Source organism: Opisthocomus hoazin, chromosome 13 (genome assembly GCF_030867145.1).
Source record: "Opisthocomus hoazin isolate bOpiHoa1 chromosome 13, bOpiHoa1.hap1, whole genome shotgun sequence".
NCBI classification, from domain to species: domain Eukaryota; kingdom Metazoa; phylum Chordata; class Aves; order Opisthocomiformes; family Opisthocomidae; genus Opisthocomus; species Opisthocomus hoazin.
The window spans coordinates 3,534,819-3,558,121 of NC_134426.1; positions in this window are offsets into that span (position 1 = coordinate 3,534,819).

A 23,303-nucleotide genomic window follows, 5' to 3' on the forward strand; every position below is an offset into this window, starting at 1 on the left:
CCTACATCTTTTTATAAAATCAAAACTAGCCACTGGCCAAATTCATCAAGATTATGAGAAGTTAGAGTCATCCTCAGTAATACACAGTGCAGTCACTGACGCCTACAGATTTGGACAACAAACACTGAAACACTACAAACTGGAAGTATTTACCAACGTGACAGCCTAAGTTTTCAGCGCAGCAGGACCTGCACAGTATGAGCACCCTCGGTTTCAACCTGCCATCTGGTTCACCTCCGTTTCTACCTTGTCTCCTGTCTCTCCATGCTCTTCCGTCTGCCAGGCACTCTTCCCAGTCAAATAGACAAATACGGACGCCAAATGGGCTGGGCTACCTTAACTGGTGAAAAGCCCCCCGATCCTACCCAAAGGATTCGCCAGGTACACTTAAAAAAATCCAAATCTGATCGAATGCATACTCACAACCCTAAACCTGACGGGAGATTTAAGCCTGATAAGGAGCGAAATGAGTTGTGGCGTAAAGCCCTGCACTTGGGGGTACCTCAACAGCTCCTGCATGGCGTCCCTACGGAAGATCTCCGTGCACTGGTCCAATCCTTAACTAGAAAAAATAATTCGCGTGGGGTAAAGCATCCAACCGGAGAATCTCTTGTTTAAGACAGTGTTGTGCCTTCTGCACCAGGATCTAACTTGGTTGATTTGTCAGAGTCCCAGCAAAAAAACTCCCATCCCTGGGGAGGGCAGTGAGCCACCCCGCCCGGCGAGTACTAACAATTCAATGGCTCCCTGGTAAAATCAATGAACCTTTTATTGCCCTTCCCATTGGACCCCAGAAAATATTAAGTGAATTTCTCATCGATACTGGGGCCCGAATGTCGATAATCACTAATAAAACAGCACATCTTTTAGGCATAAAACCCACCCGAGGCAAAGACAAATTTATGGGGATTGATGGTGTGATAAAAACATGCCCCACTGCAGAAACTACCCTCTGATTACCAGGAGAACAGAGAATGACCAGGAAAGATGTGTCAGTGGGTGCTACACTAAAAATGAGGCTTTAGGACCTGAAAAGGGGGCTCTAGTCCCTACAGGAGGGGTTTGGTCCATGAAAATGTGGGTCTGGACGATCAGGATATCAGCTTGGAACCGAAAAAAAGGCTTTTTGCCCTAACAGTGGGGGTTCAAAACCTCAAAATTAAACTGTGGGCTCTAAAAGAAGGCTATGGAGGATAAAAGAAAGGCTCGGTCCCTGAAAAGGAGGGTTCAGGCCCCCCCGATGAGCTTCTGGGGACTCAAAAGGGCTCCAAGGGTTCCAGGAACTGGGGTTCCATCAGGCTGGTGGCCAGTCCCCACTGGGGTTCCCCAGGGCTGCGTTCTACAGCCAGTGCTCCGTCATCTGTTTCTGAATGCTCTGGGCACAGGAACTGAACGCCCATGGAGGAAGTTTAGATACAGATACAGGCACAGACAGAGATAAAGGCGTAGGGACAGGTACAGGCACACGAACAGGCAGAGGGAGAGGTGTAGGTGACGGGCTGTGCATTCTTCTTTCCTGGTTCTTTCTACCTAATGGTTATGGTCATCTGGGACCAAGAGTGGGCAGAGACAGTAGCATTTGGTGCTGTTGTGTTCAAGGTCAACGACGGTGTTTTGCCTAAAAGAAGAGTTTCTTCCGACAGACACACACGTTTCCTCATTTCCGATGGGAACCCAGCTGGGGCTGCCTGCTGCAGCCCACAGCAACATCTCCAGTGACAAACTCGGTGGCTTTGCCTTTTTCCCTGACAGACCACTCCAGAAATAAGCCTTCTGGGAGAGAGACCCTAAGTCCTTCTGCATTTCCAGGATGTGCACAACCTTGCTGGGGTGATTTCTCGCCAGTTTCTCAATCTCTATCCTCCGTATGGTACCCTTTCCTTCAGTGGTATTTAGCAGAGGTTTTTTCAACTCATCTACACAAATGACTCAGTTACTAGTTTTTCCAGAGTGTCGCAGTCAAAAATTGCTCAGTCCACGTGGCTTAAGGCACATGACGATCCAAGCGCTTTACTGATAACGCAAACAACATGAAATTAAGGAGAAAGCTCCAAACTAGACACTTTCTAAAGTCAATTAACACCATCAGATTTTCAGACACCCTATGGAGCAAACACAAAAGAGATTTCTGAAGCTCTACAAGCATTTCCAAAGGAAAGGTAAGCCAACTGCAAAGTCCTGGTGAGAACTCACCTGTAGTAGCATCCAACCTAAACCTCCCTGACGCAACTTCAGGCCATTGCCTCTCGTCCTATCGCTAGGATCTTTGGTGACATGGCTCTCTCCTCCACAAGGTTTTTCAGGGTAATTTCCAGCTCTGTGATGATTTCTGTGGCTGTGCCCACCAGGATAATCCTCCCTGTGTCCCTGAGCATATTCTGAGTTTTCTCCTCCGGTCCCAGGTGGACCAAAGTCATCTGGAGAAAAGTTCTCTCTGTTTACTGGAGCTTGGCACTGAGTGCCAACAGCATAGCCCTCATGAAACTTTTCATACTGTTATGCTAAGGAATAAAAAGGTGAATCAAAATGTGAAATGCTAACTCAAATTAACCAGACTGTTGCTGTTACAGGTGTTTTTGTAAAGCCCTGCCCTTACTAAGTTTAAAATTAACTCTAGAGACTAAGAAACAGGGTTTTGAACAACGTTACTGTTTCATAAGAAGGATGTACCTGTCCTAAGGAAAACCAGAGAGCGATAATTCCTAGGAATTGCTAACGAGCTATGAAAATCTGCAGAGATTGCCAAAAGAAACAGGTAACTAGGGGAAAGGCAACTCCAGCAGGGGGAGAGTGATTGCGACCACAGACTCACGGACCACCTACCCCAATTCTACCCCAGACTCAAACGATGAAGAAACCCAGCATGCATACTAATTTACGTGCTGGACCAAGAGACTTTGACCAGATGCAGACAATCCAGCAACTACACCTATTTGGTTTCTAGCCTGCTCACGTTTGTCAGGAGGTGAAGGATGTCATTACAGGGAAGCTTTAGTTAAAGAGACACCTGCTCCTCAAATCCTGTTACCAAATTGTAACTATCCTTTAACATTGATCACTGCCATATTTGAGCTGGTAACCTGCACAGGAAACATCAAGTTTGGACTTTCTCTTTTCCCTGATAAAAGAAGTTTGGCCTGTAGTACAATTATAGTTTCACCTGAATTACAAAAGGACATCAAGAAACAAAACATGGCCAATATGAGAAAATGTGTGCTGCAGGCAAAGGCAAAAGGTGAACATCCTATTTAAGCAAAACCAGTTCAGAATTCCTACAAGTTTTAGGGAAAGTTTTAGAATTACATTTCTCTCCGTTTTCGTTTGGCATGTTTACCATCTGCAATGAAAAAGTGTATGGGGAAAAAGGCTATGTCATTTTTGCTTGTGTTAGAGGCACTTTCACAGAATCACAGAAGGAAGGGACCTCTGTGGGTCATCTAGTCCAAGCCCCCTGCCGAAGCAGGGTCACCTAGAGCAGGCTGCACAGGACCTTGTCCAGGCAGCTTTTAAATATCTCCAGAGAAGGAGACTCTACAACCTCTCTGGGCAAGTGAGAATGCACATGCACAGCCCTTGCACACCAGCTCTGGGGAAGACCCTCGTAGAGCCCCTCACTCACCTCACTCCTGCCAGTCCCCCAGTAAGTGGTTTTGAGGACAGGCACTGTTCCTGCCCCAGTGCCTGCTGGCCCAGACCCCCACTTGCTCCAGCAGCTGCACTGAGACCCCCCCCTCTGGCACACAGTCCTTTCAGTTCACACACACACAGCACAGAGAGCGAGATGCCACAGGGAGATAGTCAAGAAAAGATTTAATAAGAAGATAGAAGAAGACAGGACAGATGTCATCTGTGTCCTGCAACCAGTCACTTGCCTCTGGAGACTCTGGTGTCATCGGGTGGTCATCTGAGACTTCTTCAGCAAGATTAGAACTGTTGACTTCTGCCATTTCTCGCATGCCTTTCAGTTGTTGCTCTGTCTCTTCCAGCTGGATCTGACGACAGACGTTTGTTCAGTTGGCAGAATCTCACTCCTCTGCCACTCGCCTTAGGTGCCCTCTCTGCCAAACCCATCTGCCCATGGAGGCGAGTGATTTCTTCATCCAGTTGGGTGTTTTTGTTTGTCGTCTCCGTAAGCTGCACCTGTAACTCTTCACAAGTTGGTAGCTCTCTTCATCTGCAGCCACTTGTGCCTGAAGGTCCTCAGCTGCCCTCTGTGAGAAGTCATCCTGCTCGTCCTGTGCCAGCAAAGCTCCAGTGGGTTCTCCCATTTCTGCAGCCCTCTGCTGAGGAAATGATGGCCTGCACAGATCCTCAGCAGAGCTTTGGATGGGCAGTGGCACTTGAGTATTGACCAGTTGCCTGGCTATTCCTTGTAGCTGCTTGCTAATGAGACCCAGCTTAGCCATCTTCTGCTTCAGCCTCTCCAGTGCCTCCCAGTCTGTAGTATTGATCAGGGAAATGATGTTCTGCAGTTGCCTGGCTGTGTCTTGCAGCTGCTTGCTAAGGAGATGCACCTTAGCAGTCTTCTGATTGAGCCTCTCTTCCTCTTCCTGCACTTCAGGAGAGCTTGCCTTCCTCAGAAGACTGTTTTCCTCTTGAAGGACACTGCATTGCCTCTCCAGCTCCTTCAGGGCACTCTGGAGGTGGGCGTTCTGCTCCAGCAGCCTGCTGTGACGGCCACCAGGCAGGCAGTCGTCCTGCTGCCCGACAGTCTGAACACCCACCTCTGCCACAGACCGCTCGCTGCCGGCCCTTCCGTGTGGCAGGGAGCCAAAGCTGTGTGGCACCAAGTCTTGCCCCACAGCTTTCAGCAAAACCTCCACGCTGTTCCCTTCCTCCTGGAGACAAGCGTCTCTTAAGCTCTGGTAGGTTTTCTGCTGCGCATCTCCATCACAGGAGGAAGATGCCATGAGGCTCTCCAAAGAGCAGGGCCCGATGGCCCCAGTGCCCAGGAGGGTCGGTAGGCAGTGCCAGGCTGTAGCCTTGGTCCTGGCCTCATTGCAGGAACTGATCTCCTCAAACTGCTCCGAGAGGTACTTTTGGAAGAGTCTTCTTCGCAGGAGCAGTTCCTCTTGAGGGCAGAGGATGTGAGCAGCCTGCTCGCCATTGGTCTCGCCGCACAGCTTTCTGAGGACGCCCTGGAGCTTACCATGGGCCTCGCTGCTCCCCCCAGCTCTTCTCCCCAGCTCCTTGGCCAGCTGCTGCTGCAGGTGCCGTGCCTGACGGACGGCATCATCGCGTGGCTGCTCCAGCTCCTCCTGCAGCTCGTGCTGGTCAGCCTCCTTCGAGCGCAGCAGATGGCAGATCTCCACTGACCGCAGTCGCCGGTTCAGCTCCTGCAGCCGCTGCAGCTCCAGCTCCTGCCACTGCTCCCACGTGGCGTGCAGCCGTTGGGCCAGGAGCTGCTGCTCCCGCTTCACCGCATCCTTCATCTCGCGTGTCTCAGCGATGAAGCAGCGGAGCAGCTCGTGGCAGCGGCGTCGTTCAGCCTCCAGCTCAGCCCGCAGCCTCTCCAGCCGCTGCTCGTGCTCGTCACTCTGCGCCGGGCCCTGGCAGGGCAAGGGGCGGCTGCGCGGCACAGAGCCCCGTCCCACACCGTCCCGGCTCATGGCTGCAGGGATGGCCAAATGCTGCCACCAACAGCCACCGACGTCGCCTGTCGCTGCCTCTCACAGCTGCGGCCAGGTGTGGCCGTGCAGGAGCAGAGACAGCGTCTGCAACCAGCCGGGGTGGGCGAGGGCGGCTTCATACACCTGGGCTGAGCTCACAAAGGAGGGGTGGGACACGTGGCCTTATGAGGTGTGCCCTGGCCATGAGCTCACAAAGCTGGTGTCACCTAATGCCATCTCCTGTAAATGTACAGTGGTGTTCATTGTCCTGTGAAGTCCTTTTGACTCGTCTGGCTTGGAACATCAGCAGACATTTTGGTTCATTGAATTGAAAATGCCATCTGCCGGGTTGTAAGAGCTGCCAGTTCCCCTCTCCACACCCTCAAACTCCACTGCCATGTCACATCACCCCGGGCCCCGTCACCTCCTGGGGCTCCCTGGGTCCGGAATGGTGGTGCTGGGACACCGGTGCCCACGGGGACCTGGTGGCCATGACATGTTGCAGAATCACAGAGTAGTAGGGGTTGGAAGGGACCTCTGTGGGTCATCTAGTCAAACCCCCCTGCCGAAGCAGGGTCACCTACAGCAGGCTGTAGAGGACCTTGTCCAGGTGGGTCTTGAATATCTCCAGAGAAGGAGACTCCACAACCTCCCTGGGCAGCCTGTTCCAGGGCTCCGTCACCCTCAGAGGGAAGAAGTTCTTCCTCATGTTCAGACGGAACTTCCTATGCTTCAGTTTGTGCCCATTGCCCCTTGTCCTGTCACTGGGCACCACTGAAAAGAGCTTGGCGCCATCCTCTTGACACCCAAATGTTGGCCGCAATGGGGTGGGCCTTAGCCCAGGCCTGGCTGACCCCATCCCCACAGTCCCTGGGGCCTTGCAACCCCCTCCCAGTGTCCACAGGGTCCTGACTGCCCCCTCCCACCACAGCAAGGCCCCTCTGGGGACCAGGCGGGACAGGCACAGGGCACAGCCCGGGCACACTCCAGCCCTGCCACCCCTCTGAGCTTTCCCCCAATGTCCCCACAGTGCCAAGACGTCTGCACCAGGCAAGAACATGGCAGAGAACTGAGGACACTGTCATGGCTGGAGAAATGGCTCAGGGAGGTGCAGGAGGAGCATGTGGGAAGGGGAGGAACGTCCTCCCGGGGGGGGCAGGAAGAGTTGTCTGTATAAAACAACCTCAGCCAAGGGCTTGGAGAGCAGCTTCTTACCCGTGACCCTGCAATTCCCTCCTGCCGACCTGCAGGAAAGTGCTCGAGGATCAGGGGATGCTTTGGGGGTCCAAAAGCAATGTTCTCATGGGCTGCAGTTTTCAGCACAGGAACTCATCCATAAGCCACTGGAGGTACACCTCACCACAGTACGCACAGCAGGGAGAAGGGGTTGTAGAAGGAGGCCACATATTTTCTGAAGAAATCCACTGTCTTTGGACAAAGGATGCACAGGGAATCTTTAGTTTTGAAGCCACTGTGAAATAATGAAGGCAAGTCCATTTGCTGAAAGGAGGAATTAAATAATACTTAAATCTTTCCGTTATAGTATTTGCTGGCTTCATATATTTCGTGAGCCCTTAGTACATAGCTTTCCATTTGGTGAGCAAGTCCTAAATACATCACAACACTTCCTACATCTTTTTATAAAATCAAAACTAGCCACTGGCCAAATTCATCAAGATTATGAGAAGTTAGAGTCATCCTCAGTAATACACAGTGCAGTCACTGACGCCTACAGATTTGGACAACAAACACTGAAACACTACAAACTGGAAGTATTTACCAACGTGACAGCCTAAGTTTTCAGCGCAGCAGGACCTGCACAGTATGAGCACCCTCGGTTTCAACCTGCCATCTGGTTCACCTCCGTTTCTACCTTGTCTCCTGTCTCTCCATGCTCTTCCGTCTGCCAGGCACTCTTCCCAGTCAAATAGACAAATACGGACGCCAAATGGGCTGGGCTACCTTAACTGGTGAAAAGCCCCCCGATCCTACCCAAAGGATTCGCCAGGTACACTTAAAAAAATCCAAATCTGATCGAATGCATACTCACAACCCTAAACCTGACGGGAGATTTAAGCCTGATAAGGAGCGAAATGAGTTGTGGCGTAAAGCCCTGCACTTGGGGGTACCTCAACAGCTCCTGCATGGCGTCCCTACGGAAGATCTCCGTGCACTGGTCCAATCCTTAACTAGAAAAAATAACTCGCGTGGGGTAAAGCATCCAACCGGAGAATCTCTTGTTTAAGACAGTGTTGTGCCTTCTGCACCAGGATCTAACTTGGTTGATTTGTCAGAGTCCCAGCAAAAAAACTCCCATCCCTGGGGAGGGCAGTGAGCCACCCCGCCCGGCGAGTACTAACAATTCAATGGCTCCCTGGTAAAATCAATGAACCTTTTATTGCCCTTCCCATTGGACCCCAGAAAATATTAAGTGAATTTCTCATCGATACTGGGGCCCGAATGTCGATAATCACTAATAAAACAGCACATCTTTTAGGCATAAAACCCACCCGAGGCAAAGACAAATTTATGGGGATTGATGGTGTGATAAAAACATGCCCCACTGCAGAAACTACCCTCTGATTACCAGGAGAACAGAGAATGACCAGGAAAGATGTGTCAGTGGGTGCTACACTAAAAATGAGGCTTTAGGACCTGAAAAGGGGGCTCTAGTCCCTACAGGAGGGGTTTGGTCCATGAAAATGTGGGTCTGGACGCTCAGGATATCAGCTTGGAACCGAAAAAAAGGCTTTTTACCCTAACAGTGGGGGTTCAAAACCTCAAAATTAAACTGTGGTCTCTAAAAGAAGGCTATGGAGGATAAAAGAAAGGCTCGGTTCCTGAAAAGGAGGGTTCAGGCCCCCCCGATGAGCCTCTGGGGACTCGAAAGGGCTCCAAGGGTTCCAGGAACTGGGGTTCCATCAGGCTGGTGGCCAGTCCCCACTGGGGTTCCCCAGGGCTGCGTTCTACAGCCAGTGCTCCCTCATCTGTTTCTGAATGCTCTGGGCACAGGAACTGAACGCCCATGGAGGAAGTTTAGATACAGATACAGGCACAGACAGAGATAAAGGCGTAGGGACAGGTACAGGCACACGAACAGGCAGAGGGAGAGGTGTAGGTGACGGGCTGTGCATTCTTCTTTCCTGGTTCTTTCTACCTAATGGTTATGGTCATTTGGGACCAAGAGTGGGCAGAGACAGCAGCATTTGGTGCTGTTGTGTTCAAGGTCAACAACGGTGTTTTGCCTAAAAGAAGAGTTTCTTCCGACAGACACACACATTTCCTCATTTCCGATGGGAACCCAGCTGGGGCTGCCTGCTGCAGCCCACAGCAACATCTCCAGTGACAAACTCGGTGGCTTTGCCTTTTTCCCTGACAGACCACTCCAGAAATAAGCCTTCTGGGAGAGAGACCCTAAGTCCTTCTGCATTTCCAGGATGTGCACAACCTTGCTGGGGTGATTTCTCGCCAGTTGCTCAACCTCTATCCTCCGTATGGTACCCTTTCCTTCAGTGGTATTTAGCAGAGGTTTTTTCAACTCATCTACACAAATGAGTCAGTTACTAGTTTTTCCAGAGCGTCGCAGGCAAAAATTGCTCAGTCCACGTGGCTTAAAGCAAATGACGATCCAAGCGCTTTACTGATAATGTAAACAACATGAAATTAAGGAGAAAGCTCCAAACTAGACACTTTCTAACGTCAATTAACACCATCAGATTTTCAGACACCCTACGGAGCAAACACAAAACAGATTTCTGAAGCTCTACAAGCCTTTCCAAAGGAAAGGTAAGCCAACTGCAAAGCCCTGGTGAGAACTCACCTGTAGTAGCATCCAACCTAAACCTCCCTGATGCAACTTCAGGCCATTGCCTCTCATCCTATCGCTAGGATCTTTGGTGACATGGCTCTCTCCTCCACAAGGTTTTTCAGGGTAATTTCCAGCTCTGTGATGATATCTGTGGCTCTGCCCACCAAGATAATCCTCCCTATGTCCCTGGGCATATTCTGAGTTTTCTCCTCCGGTCCCAGGTGGACCAAAGTCATCTGGAGAGAAGTTCTCTCTGTTCACTGGAGCTTGGCACTGAGTGCCAACAGCATAGCCCTCATAAAACTTTTCATACTGTTATGCTAAGGAACAAAAAGGGGAATCAAAATGTGAAATGCTAACTCAAATTAACCAGACTGTTGCTGTTACAGGTACTTTTGTAAAGCCCTGCCCTTACTAAGTTTAAAATTAACTCTAGAGACTAAGAAACAGGGTTTTGAACAACGTTACTGTTTCATAAGAAGGATGTACCTGTCCTAAGTAAAACCAGAGAGCGATAATTCCTAGGAATAGCTAACGAGCTATGAAAAGCTGCAGAGATTGCCAAAAGAAACAGGTAACTAGGGGAAAGGCAACTCCAGCAGGGGGAGATTGACTGCGACCACGGACTCACGGACCACCTACCCCAATTCTACCCCAGACTCAAAAGATGAAGAGACCGAGCATGCATACTAATTTACATGCTGGACCAAGAGACTTTGACCAGATGCAGACAATCCAGCATCTACACCTATTTGGTTTCTAGCCTGCTCACGTTTGTCAGGAGGTGAAGGATGTCATTACAGGGAAGCTTTAGTTAAAGAGACACCTGCTTCTCAAATCCTGTTACCAAATTGTAACTATCCTTTAACATTGATCACTGCCATATTTGAGCTGGTAACCTGCACAGGAAACATCAAGTTTGGACTTTCTCTTTTCCCTGATAAAAGAAGTTTGGCCTGTAGTACAGTGATAGTTTGACCTGTATTACAAAAGGACATCAAGAAACAAAATATGGCAAATATGAGAAAATGTGTGCTGCAGGCAAAGGCAGAAGGTGAACATCCTTCAAACTTCAAAACCAGTTTAGAAGTCCTACAAGTTTTAGGGAAAGTTTTAGAATTACATTTGTCTCCGTTTCGTTTGGCATGTTTACCATCTGCAATGAAAAAGTGTATGGGGAAAAAGGCTAAGTCATTTTTGCTTGTGTTAGAGGCACTTCCACAGAATCACAGAATCACAGAAGGAAGAGACCTCTGTGGGTCATCTAGTCCAAGCCCCCTGCCGAAGCAGGGTCACCTAGAGCAGGCTGCACAGGACCTTGTCCAGGCGGGTTTTAAATATCTCCAGAGAAGGAGACTCCACAACCTCTCTGGGCAAGTGAGAATGCACATGCACAGCCCTTGCACACCAGCTCTGGGGAAGACCCTCGTAGAGCCCCTCACTCACCTCACTCCTGCCAGTCCCCCAGTAAGAAGTGGTTTTGAGGACAGGCACTGTTCCTGCCCCAGTGCCTGCTGGCCCAGACCCCCACTTGCTCCAGCAGCTGCACTGAGACCCCCCCTCTGGCACACAGTCCTTTCAGTTCACACACACACAGCACAGAGAGCGAGATGCCACAGGGAGATAGTCAAGAAAAGATTTAATAAGAAGCTAGAAGAAGACAGGACAGATGTCATCTGTGTCCTGCAACCAGTCACTTGCCTCTGGAGACTCTGGTGTCATCGGGTGGTCATCTGAGACTTCTTCAGCAAGATTAGAGGGGACAGAGCCTCTTGTGCCATCAGGCAGCTCTCCCACGTACCAACCACCTTCATCTACATCTCCAGAGGTGTAAACGCAGTTCAGGCCACTCATTGGGACCATCGAAAGGATCATAGCTGGACCGAGTGCTCGAAGCTCTGCCAGTTGTTTTCTCACCGTCTTCAGGAGGATGGAGTCCTTGTCTATGCCCAAGGCATCCTGGCATGGCCTGGAAATGATACGGTTGGATCTTTCTCCTTCCACCCATACAAGTTCCTGAAAGAGCTGCTGGTGTTGGTTTTTAGCTCCTTATTCTGCTCATACATTTCAGTCACCTGGACTTGAATCAGCTGCAGGGTTTCTTCGTGTTCCCTGCGTGCTTCTGCCTGAGCCCTCTGCAAACACGTGTGTTCCTCCTCTTTCCTCTGGAGCGCTGACTTTGTCTCCTCGTGTGTCTTCTCCAGCTGTTGACTTCTGCCATTTCTCGCGTGCCTTTCAGTTGGCGCTCTGTCTCTTCCAGCTGGATCTGAAGACAGACGTTTGTTCAGGTGGCAGAATCTCACTCCTCTGCCACTCGCCTTAGGTGCCCTCTCTGCCAAACCCATCTGCCCATGGAGGCGAGTAATTTCTTCAGCCAGTTGGGTGTTTTTGTTTGTCGTCTCCGTAAGCTGCACCTGTAACTCCTCCCAAGTTGGTAGCCCTCTTCATCTGCAGCCACTTGTGCCTGAAGTTCCTCAGCTGCCCTCTGTGAGAAGTCATCCTTCTCGTCCTGTGCCAGCAAAGCTCTGGTGAGTTCTCCCATTTCTGCAGCCCTCTGCTGAGGAAATGATGGCCTGCACAGTTCCTCAGCGGAGCTTTGGATGGGCAGTGGCACTTGAGTATTGACCAGTTGCCTGGCTATTCCTTGTAGCTGCTTGCTAATGAGACCCAGCTTAGCCATCTTCTGCTTCAGCCTCTCCAGTGCCTCCCAGTCTCTAGTATTGATCAGGGAAATGATGTTCTGCAATTGCCTGGCTCTGTCTTGCAGCTGCTTGCTAAGGAGATGCACCTTAGTAGTCTTCTGCTTGAGCCTCTCTTCCTCTTCCTGCACTTCAGGAGAGCTTGCCTTCCTCAGAAGACTGTTTTCCTCTTGAAGGACACTGCATTGCCTCTCCAGCTCCTTCAGGGCACTCTGGAGGTGGGTGTTCTGCTCCAGCAGCCTGCTGTGACGGCCACAACGCAGGCAGTCGTCCTGCTGCCCGACAGTCTGAACACCCACCTCTGCCACAGACCGCTCGCTGCCGGCCCTTCCGTGTGGCAGGGAGCCAAAGCTGTGTGGCACCAAGTTTTGCCCCACAGCTTTCAGCAAAACCTCCACGCTGTTCCCTTCCTCCTGGAGACAAGCGTCTCTTAAGCTCTGGTGCGTTTTCTGCTGCGCATCTCCATCACAGGAGGAAGATGCCATGAGGCTCTCCAAAGAGCAGGGCCCGATGGCCCCAGTGCCCAGGAGGGCCGGTAGGCAGTGCCAGGCTGTAGCCTTGGTCCTGGCCTCATTGCAGGAACTGATCTCCTCAAACTGCTCCGAGAGGTACTTTTGGAAGAGTCTTCTCCGCAGGAGCATTTCCTCTTGAGGGCAGAGGATGTGAGCAGCCTGCTCGCCATTGGTCTCGCCGCACAGTTTTCTGAGGACGCCCTGGAGCTTACCATGGGCCTCGCTGCTCCCCCCGGCTCTTCTCCCCAGCTCCTTGGCCAGCTGCTGCTGCAGGTGCCGTGCCTGACGGACGGCATCATCGCGTTGCTGCTCCAGCTCCTCCTGCAACTCGTGCAGGTCAGCCTCCTTCGAGCGCAGCAGATGGCAGATCTCCACTGACCGCAGTCGCCGGTTCAGCTCCTGCAGCCGCTGCAGCTCCAGCTCCTGCCACTGCTCCTACGTGGCGTGCAGCCGTTGGGCCAGGAGCTGCTGCTCCCTCTTCACCGCATCCTTCATCTCGCGTGTCTCAGCGATGAAGCAGCGGAGCAGCTCGTGGCAGCGGCGTCGTTCAGCCTCCAGCTCAGCCCGCAGCCTCTCCAGCCGCTGCTCGTGCTCGTCACTCTGCGCCGGGCCCTGGCAGGGCAAGGGGCGGCTGCGCGGCACAGAGCCCCGTCCCACACCGTCCCGGCTCATGGCTGCAGGGATGGCCAAATGCTGCCACCAACAGCCACCGACGTCGCCTGTCGCTGCCTCTCACAGCTGCGGCCAGGTGTGGCCGTGCAGGAGCAGAGACAGCGTCTGCAACCAGCCGGGGTGGGCGAGGGCGGCTTCATACACCTGGGCTGAGCTCACAAAGGAGGGGTGGGACACGTGGCCTTATGAGGTGTGCCCTGGCCATGAGCTCACAAAGCTGGTGTCACCTAATGCCATCTCCTGTAAATGTACAGTGGTGTTCATTGTCCTGTGAAGTCCTTTTGACTCGTCTGACTTGGAACATCAGCAGACATTTTGGTTCATTGAATTGAAAATGCCATCTGCCGGGTTGTAAGAGCTGCCAGTTCCCCTCTCCACACCCTCAAACTCCACTGCCATGTCACATCACCCCGGGCCCCGTCACCTCCTGGGGCTCCCTGGGTCAGGAATGGTGGTGCTGGGACACCGGTGCCCACGGGGACCTGGTGGCCATGACATGTTGCAGAATCACAGAGTAGTAGGGGTTGGAAGGGACCTCTGTGGGTCATCTAGTCAAACCCCCCTGCCCAAGCAGGGTCACCTACAGCAGGCTGTAGAGGACCTTGTCCAGGTGGGTCTTGAATATCTCCAGAGAAGGAGACTCCACAACCTCCCTGGGCAGCCTGTTCCAGGGCTCCGTCACCCTCAGAGGGAAGAAGTTCTTCCTCATGTTCAGACGGAACTTCCTATGCTTCAGTTTGTGCCCATTGCCCCTTGTCCTGTCACTGGGCACCACTGAAAAGAGCTTGGCCCCATCCTCTTGACACCCAAATGTTGGTCGCAATGGGGTGGGCCTTAGCCCAGGCCTGGCTGACCCCATCCCCACAGTCCCTGGGGCCTTGCAACCCCCTCCCAGTGTCCACAGGGTCCTGACTGCCCCCTCCCACCACAGCAAGGCCCCTCTGGGGACCAGGCGGGACAGGCACAGGGCACAGCCCGGGGAAGCTCCAGCCCTGCCACCCCTCTGGTCTTTCCCCCAATGTCCCCACAGTGCCAAGACGTCTGCACCAGGCAAGAACATGGCAGAGAACTGAGGACACTGTCATGGCTGGAGAAACGGCTCAGGGAGGTGCAGGAGGAGCATGTGGGAAGGGGAGGAACGTCCTCCCGGGGGGGGCAGGAAGAGTTGTCTGTATAAAACAACCTCAGCCAAGGGCTTGGAGAGCAGCTTCTTACCCGTGACCCTGCAATTCCCTCCTGCCGACCTGCAGGAAAGTGCTTGAGGATCAGGGGATGCTTTGGGGGTCCAAAAGCTATGTTCTCATGGGCTTGAGTTTTCAGCACAGGAACTCATCCATAAGCCACTGGAGGTACACCTCACCACAGTACGCACAGCAGGGAGAAGGGGTTGTAGAAGGAGGCCACATATTTTCTGAAGAAATCCACTGTCTTTGGACAAAGGATGCACAGGGAATCTTTAGTTTTGAAGCCACTGTGAAATAATGAAGGCAAGTCCATTTGCTGAAAGGAGGAATTAAATAATACTGAAATCATTCCTTTATAGTATTTGCTGACTTCGTATATTTCGTGAGCCCTTAGTACATAGCTTTCCATTTGGTGAGCGAGTCCTAAATACATCACAACACTTCCTACATCTTTTTATAAAATCAAAACTAGCCACTGGCCAAATTCATCAAGATGATGAGAAGTTCGAGTCATCCTCAGTAATACACAGTGCAGTCACTGACGCCTACAGATTTGGACAACAAACATTGAAACACTACAAACTGGAAGTATTTACCAACGTGACAGCCTAAGTTTTCAGCGCAGCAGGACCTGCACAGTATGAGCACCCTCAGTCTCAACCTGCCATCTGGTTCACCTCCTTTTCTGTCTTGTCTCCTGTCTCTCCGTGCTCTTCCCTCTGCCAGGCACTCTTCCCAGTCACTCCATCACCTGCCAGTGCCTTTCTCTGTTCTCGTGTTTCGGTGGCAGGTGGTACCTTGAAAGCACTGTTCCACCCATGGGACCTGCACCTGTTTCTCTCCTCCCGCCTCTTGGTGCTCTGGCTGCGTGACACTTTCTTTGACCTCAGAGGCCCCTTGTGCCTGGCTCTCTCCTGCTGCTAAAGCCTGTTCCTGCAAGAGAAGAGGCAATTAGTTGGTGTCTCCTCCCTGCTATCTCACCTGCATCTCTGTGTCCTGGGCAGCTGGTGGGAACTGTCACCATCAGCCCCAGCTGTCCTAGAAGTCCTCTCCTGGCTCTGGGTGTGCTTGGCATCGAACGTGGTTCCTCAAGGAGAAGAGCAAAACTCCAAGTAACCCCTGGGCACCAACCTGCTGGGAGAGCTCATTTGAAGGCAGGTTGGCAGCAAGCCCCAAGGCTGGTCCAGGGGTGCTCCCTGTCCCGAGCTCAGCCACAGGTCCCACACCCGGCTCTCTTGTTACCAAGAGGGATTTGCTTGCATTTTCCTTGTATTCTAATTCGTGCACGGGAAAAAAGGCAGCAGAAGGACGCACTGGCTAAAACCCCTTCTTACTGCCAGCCATAAAGGTGCCTCTCAGCTGGGAGCACGAGAAGGACAAGTAAGCCAAAACAGCAGAATGCAGCAAAAACCATAAAACCACACATGAAATGTAAAGAGTGGATTTATTTTCATTATCTCGCAAACCAGGGGATCTCTGATACAGCACCTGGGCAGAAGCACAGAAGCAAAGCAGGAATGCAGACACCACAGAGCTCAGTCCCTGCTAGAGAAAGAGTGCCAGCTACTGAACTTGGTTCTTTCACCTGGGTACGCACGATGTTCACCCAGACATAACATTCCACTGTGCCTTGGTCCTTCCCGCAGCAGGGCAGGAATCACAGGCATGTTTGACAGGTTGCCTTGGAGTCTATCAATCCCAGACCTATGTTATCTGAACACAGATGTTCTGCTGGTTGAGCACACAAGACTAAACAATGATTAGTATGCTACATGTCTTTTTTGACACCCCAGCTGCAAGTCACTTGAGCGTGTTTGCAATCCTCCTTGTCAATCTTCCGTTATCATCCCCCATGCAGCATGTGACCATCCAACAGCACACAGCATGTCTCCTGCCCTGAAAGGCTGTTATGGACAGATGGAGCCCAAAGTCATGGGCTAAGTGAACTCCATGAACATTTTAGAGGAATGGCCCACAGAGCAAGGAATGATATCTCTGTGTGTAAATCAAAAGACAGGAAAAGATTTATTGGGAAGTGTTGGATCTGAGTGTGATGTAGATGGTATAAAAGAAGAATTGGATACTGTCCTGGTTTCAGCTGTGTGCCATTCACAATATCTTTCCCTTGACCATTCTTGTACCCTCCCATGCAAACAGCCCATCTCTATTTACCCTTTCCTCCCTGGCCCTACTTTGGCTTCCTTTGCACCTTCATTTGACATTTCCAAGCTTGTTACCATGGAAATTCCTCCCTTGGTCATAAACTCCATTGAACAGGTACCGCCTTCTTTTATCAGTAGTGTCCTGCAATTCTTCATGCCGCTGTCTTATCAGCGGCACCACAAATGTGGTACGCACAAATCAAAAGCTGTCAAAATAGAGCTTCACTCCAGGGAGATCTTCAAAATCTCTGGGATTTGGCCACCAAAGTAAAGGCTGGTTGCCTATCAAGATGACAGTTGGCCACCACAACGCGTCATGCCCAACAAACAAAATGCTGGGTGCCCACCGAGATGCCAGGTGCCCACAAAAGTAACTGCTGGGTGGTTAAGGAGATGCCAGGTTGCAACCTGGTGAAGAACTCGGGCTAAGCATTTAGGTGGCCATCAAGATAAAGACTAGGTGCCCACCAAAATGCCAGCTGGCCACCAAAAGAAACGCTTGCTGCTCATCAGTATTCCAGGTGGCAACCAATACGCCAGGGGCCCACGAAAGGAAATGCCAGGTGGTCACCAAAACACAATGTGGCCACCTAAACTAATGCTGAGTGCGCACAAAGATGCCAGGTGGTCTCTACAACGCCATGTGCTCACCCAGATAAATGCCAGATGCCCACTAAGATGTCAGGTGGCCACCAAATAGTCATGTGCCTAGGAAAAACAACACTGGGTGCCCACCAAGATACCACGTGCTCACAAAAATTCCACATGCCCACCAAAAGAAAGACTGGGTTCTTACCAAATTTTGGTGCTCTCCAAAATACATGCTGGGTGCTCAGCAAGATGCCAGGTGGCACCCAAAATGCCGGGTACCCAACAAAAGATAACTGGGTACCCATGAAGATGCTGGGTGCCCAACTAAATGTCACATGCCCACCAAAAGAAAAGCTGTGTGCCCACGTAGATGTCAGGTGGCCATGAAAAAGTCATGTGTCCACCAAATAAAGGCTGGTTGCCTGTCAAGATGCCAGGTGGGCACCAGAAGAAAAGCTCGGTGCCCACCAAGAGGCCAGGTGGCCACCAAAACAAATGCCATGTGCCCAGCAAGATGACACATGGCCAGCAAAAGAAATGCCAGCTGCCCAACAATAGAAAACCTGGCTGCCCAAGAAAACACCATGTGGCCACCAAAACACCACATGCCCACAAGAATAAACGATGGGTGCCCAGCAAACAAAATGCTAAGTGCCCAACAAAATGTCAGGTGCCCACCAATAGAAATGGTGGGTGCCAACCACGATGTCTGGTGTCCACCAAAATAAAAGCTGGCTGCGCACCGAGACACCAGGTGGCCACAAAAATACCACGTGCCCACCAAAACTAGAGCCGAGTGCCCACCAAGATACCAGGTGGCCACCAAAATGCCATGTGGCCACCAAAAGAAGTGCCAGGTGCCCACCAAGATGCTGCGTGCCCACCAAAAGGAACACCGGCTGCTCACCAAGATGCCAGGTGACGACCAAAATGCCATGTGCCTGCCAAGAGAAAAACAGGGTGCCCACCAAGATGATATGTGCCCACCAAAAGAAATGCTGCGTGCCCACCAAGATGCTGGGTGCTCAGCAAAATAAAGCTGGGTGCCCACCAAGATGCCTGGGGCCCACAAAAATGCCACATGCCCACCAAAAGAAACACTGCGTGCACATGAAGATGCTGGGTGGCCAAATAAATTCCACATGCCCACCGAAAGAAACTCTGTGTGCCCACAAAGATGCCAGGTGGCCACCAAAAGAAATGCCAGCTGCCCACCAAAATGCCACGTGCCAACCAAAATCAATGCCACGTGCCCAGTAAAAGAAAACCAGGGTGACCACCAAAACACCATGTGGCCACCAAAACACCACATGCCCACAAGAATAAACGATGGGTGCCCAGCAAACAAAATGCCAAGTGCCCAAACAAACGCCAGGTGCCCACCAATAGAAATGGTGGGTGCCAACCACGATGGCTGGTGTCCACCAAAATAAATGCTGGCTGAACAGCAAGACGCCAGGTGGCCACAAAAATACCACGTGCCCACCAAAATAATTGCCGAGTGCCTACCAAGATGCCAGGTGCCCACCAAAATCCCATGTGCCTGCCAAGAGAAACACCGGGTGCCCACCAAGACGCCATGTGCCCACCAAAATAAATATTGGGTGCACACCAAGTTGCTGGGTGCTCACCAAATTAAATCTGGGTTGCCACCAAGATGCCAGGTGACCACAAGAACACCATGTGCCCACAAAAATAAGTGGTGTGTCCCTATGGAGATGCCAGGTGGCCACCACAAGAAGTGCTGGGTGTCCACCAACATAACAGGTGGCCAGCAAAACACAACGTGCCCAGCAAAAGAAATGCCAGGTGCCTACCAAGATTGCAGGTGGCCACCAAAATGACACATGGCCACGAAAAGAAACGCTGTCTGCCAACAAGATGAATGCCACGTGCCTACCAACAGAAAAACTGGGTGCCAACCAAAGGACCATGTGCCCACCAAAGGAAATGCTGGGTACCCACCAAGATACGGGTTGCCAATGAAAATAAATGCTTGGTGCTTCCAAAGATGCTAGGTGGCCACCTAAGTGCTTGGTGGTGACCCACAAAAATACCGGGTGCCCACCAAGACGGCAACTGGCAAGCAGAATAAACACCAGGTTTCCACCAAGAGGCCAGGCGGCCAGCAAAAAACAGGTGCCCACCGAAAGGAACTCTGGGTGCCCACCAAGATGCCAGGTGCCCGCCAAAACGCCATGAGGCCAGCAAAAGAAATGCCGGGTGACTAAGACGTAGCCAGGTGCCCCCCAAGATGCCAGGTGCCTACCAAAAGTAACAGCGGGTGCCCACTATGATGCCAGGTGGCCACAAAAATGCTCCATGCCCACAAAAAGAAAAGCCAGGAGCCCACTAATCAAAAACCTGGGTGCCCACCATGATTAATGCCACATGCCCACCAAAAGAGACACTGGGTACCCACCAAAAGACCATGTGCCCAGCAAAATCAAGGCTTGGTGCCCAACAAGATGTCACCTTGTCACCAAAATGCCACGTACCCACCAAAAAAATCACAGGGTGCTCACCAATATTCCAGGTGGCACCCAAAATGCCAGGTGGCCACCAAAATAAAGGCTGGTTGCCTATCAAGATGACAGTTGGCCACCACAACACGACATGCCCAACAAACAAAATGCTGGGTTCCCACTGAGATGCCAGATGCCCACCAAAGTAAATGCTGGGTGGTTAAGGAGATGCCAGGTGGCCACCTGGTGAAAAACTCGAGCTAAGAATTTAGGTGGCCATCAAGATAAAGACTAGGTGCCCACCAAGATGCCAGCTGGCCACCAAAAGAAACGCTTGCTGCTCATCAGTATTCCAGGTGGCAACCAATACGCCAGGGGCCCACGAAAGGAAATGCCAGGTGGCTACCTAAACACCGTGTGGCCACCCAAACTAATGCTGCGTGCACACAAAGATGCCAGGTGGTCTCTATAACGCCATGTGCTCACTCAGATAAATGCCAGATGCCCACCAAGATGTCAGGTGGCCACCAAATAGTCATGTGCTCAGGAAAATATACACTGGGTGCCCACCAAGATGCCACGTGCCCACCAAAATGCCACATGCCCACCAAAAGAAAGGCTGGGTCCTTACCAAATGTTGGTGCTCTCCAAAATACATGCTGGGTGCCCAGCAAGATGCCAGGTGGCACCCAAAATGCCGGGTGCCCAACAAAATATACACTGGGTGCCCATGAAGATGCTGGGTGGCCAACTAAATGTCACATGCCCACCGAAAGAAACGCTGTGTGCCCACATATAAGCCAGGTGGCCACGAAAAAGCCATGTGTCCACCAAATATAGGCTGGTTGCCTGTCAAGATGGCAGGTGGCCACCAAAAGAAATGCCACGTGCCCAGCAAGATGACACGTGGCCAGGAAAAAAAATTCCAGCTGCCCACCAGTAGAAAACCTGCATGCACAACAAAACGCCATGTGGCCACCAAAACACCACATGCCCACAAGACTAAACGATGGGTGCCCAGCAAACGAAATGCCAAGTGCCCAACAAAACGCCAGGTGCCCACCAATAGACATGGTGGGTGCCAACCACGATGGCTGGTGTCCACGAAAATAAATGCTGGCTGCGCACCGAGACGCCAGGTGGCCACAAAAATACCATGTACCCACCAAAACTAGTGCCGAGTGCCCACCAAGATGCCAGGTGGCCACCAAAATGCCATGTGGCCACCAAAAGAAGTGCCAGGTGCGCAACAAGATGCTGTGTGCCCACCAAAAGGAACACCGGCTGGTCACCAAGATGCTAGGTGACCTCAAAATGCCATGTGCCTGCCAAGAGACACACCGGGTGCCCAACAAGATGCCATGTCCCCACCAAAAGAAATGCTGGGTGCTCACCAAGATGCAGGGTGCTCAGCAAAATAAAGCTGGGTGCCCACCAAGATGCCAGGTGACCACAAGAACACCATGTGCCCACAAAAATAAATTTTGCGTCCCTAGGAATATGACAGGTGGCCACCACAAGAAGTGCTGGGTGCCCACCAAGATACCAGGTGGCCACCAAAACACCAGGTGTAAATTAAAAGAAACTCGAGGTGCCCACCAAGATGCCAGCTGGCAAAAGAAATACAACGTGCCCAGCAAAAGAAATGCCAGGTGCCTACCAAGATTGCAGATGACCTCCAAAATGACGCATGGACACGAAAACAAACGCTGTCTGCCCAACCAGATGATTGCCATGTGCCTACCAACAGAAAAACTGGGTGCCAACCAAAGGACCACGTGCCCACCAAAAGAAATGCTGGGTACCCACCAAGATGCTGGCTGCCAAGGAAAAGAAATGCTGGGTGCTTGCAAAGATGCTAGGTGACCACCTAAGTGCTTGGTGGTGACCCAGAAAAATACCGGGTGCCCACCAAGACGGCAACTGGCAACCAGAATAAACACCAGGTGTCCACCAAGAGGCCGGGTGGCCAGCAAAAACCAGGTGCCCACCGAAAGGAAATCTGGGTGCCCCCCAAGATGCCAGCTGCCTACCAAAAGTAACAGCGGGTGCCCATTAAGATGCCAGGTGGCCACAAAAATGCCCCCTGCACACCAAAAGAAATGCCAGGTGCCCACCAATCAAACACCGTGTTGCCCACCATGATCAATGCCACATGCCCACCAAAAGAGACACTGGGTACCCACCAAAAGACCACGTGACCAGCAAAATCAAGGCTGCGTGCCCAACCAGATGCCAGCTTGTCACCAAAATGCCACGTACCCACCAGAAATATCACAGGGTGCCCACCAATATTCCAGGTTGGCACCCAAAATGCCAGGTGACCACCAAAAGAAACGCCAGCAGCCCACCAAAGAAAATGCCAGGTGGCCACCAAAAGAAAGGCTGGTTGCCTACCAAGATGGCACTTGGCCACGAGAACGCGACATGCCCAACAAACAAAATGCTGGGTGCCCACCGAGATGCCAGGTCCCCACCAAAGGAAATGCTGGGTGGCTAAGGAGATGCCAGGTGGCCAAGGAGATGCCAGGTGGCCACCTGGTGAAAAACTCGGGCTAAGCATTTAGGTGGCCATCAAGATAAAAACTAGGTGCCCACCAAGATGCCAGCTGGCCACCAAAAGAAACGCTTGCTGCTCATCAATATTCCAGGTGGCAACCTATACGCCAGGGGCCCACGAAAGGAAATGCCAGGTGGCCACCAAAACACCATGTGGCCACCTAAACTAATGCTGTGTGCGCACAAAGATGCCAGGTGGTCACTATAACGCCATGTGCTCACCCAGATAAATGCCAGATGCCCACCAAGATGTCAGGTGGCCACCAAATAGTCATGTGCCCAGGAAAATAAACACTGGGTGCCCAGCAAGACACCAGGTGCTCACCAAAATGCCACATGCCCACCAAAAGAAAGGCTGGGTCCTTACCAAATGTTGGTGCTCTCCAAAATACATGCTGGGTGCCCAGCAAGATGCCAGGTGGCCACCAAAAGAAATGCCGCGTGCCCACCAAAAGATACGCTGGGTGCCCACCAAGATGCTGGGTAGCCACCGAAAAAATGCCACGCGCCCAACAAGATGACACGTGGCCAGCAAAAGAAATGCCAGCTGCCTACCAAAAGAAATCCTGAGTGCCCACCAAAATGCCAGGTGTCCACCAAAACACCAGATGCCCACATGAATAAGCGATTGGTGGCCAGCAAACAAAGTTCCAGATGCCCACCAAAAGAAACGCTGGGTGCCCATCAATATTCCAGGTGGCAACCAATACGCCAGGGGCCCACGAAAGGAAATGCCAGGTGGTCACCAAAACACAATGTGGCCACCTAAACTAATGCTGAGTGCGCACAAAGATGCCAGGTGGTCTCTACAACGCCATGTGCTCACCCAGATAAATGCCAGATGCCCACTAAGATGTCAGGTGGCCACCAAATAGTCATGTGCCTAGGAAAAACAACACTGGGTGCCCACCAAGATACCACGTGCTCACAAAAATTCCACATGCCCACCAAAAGAAAGACTGGGTTCTTACCAAATTTTGGTGCTCTCCAAAATACATGCTGGGTGCTCAGCAAGATGCCAGGTGGCACCCAAAATGCCGGG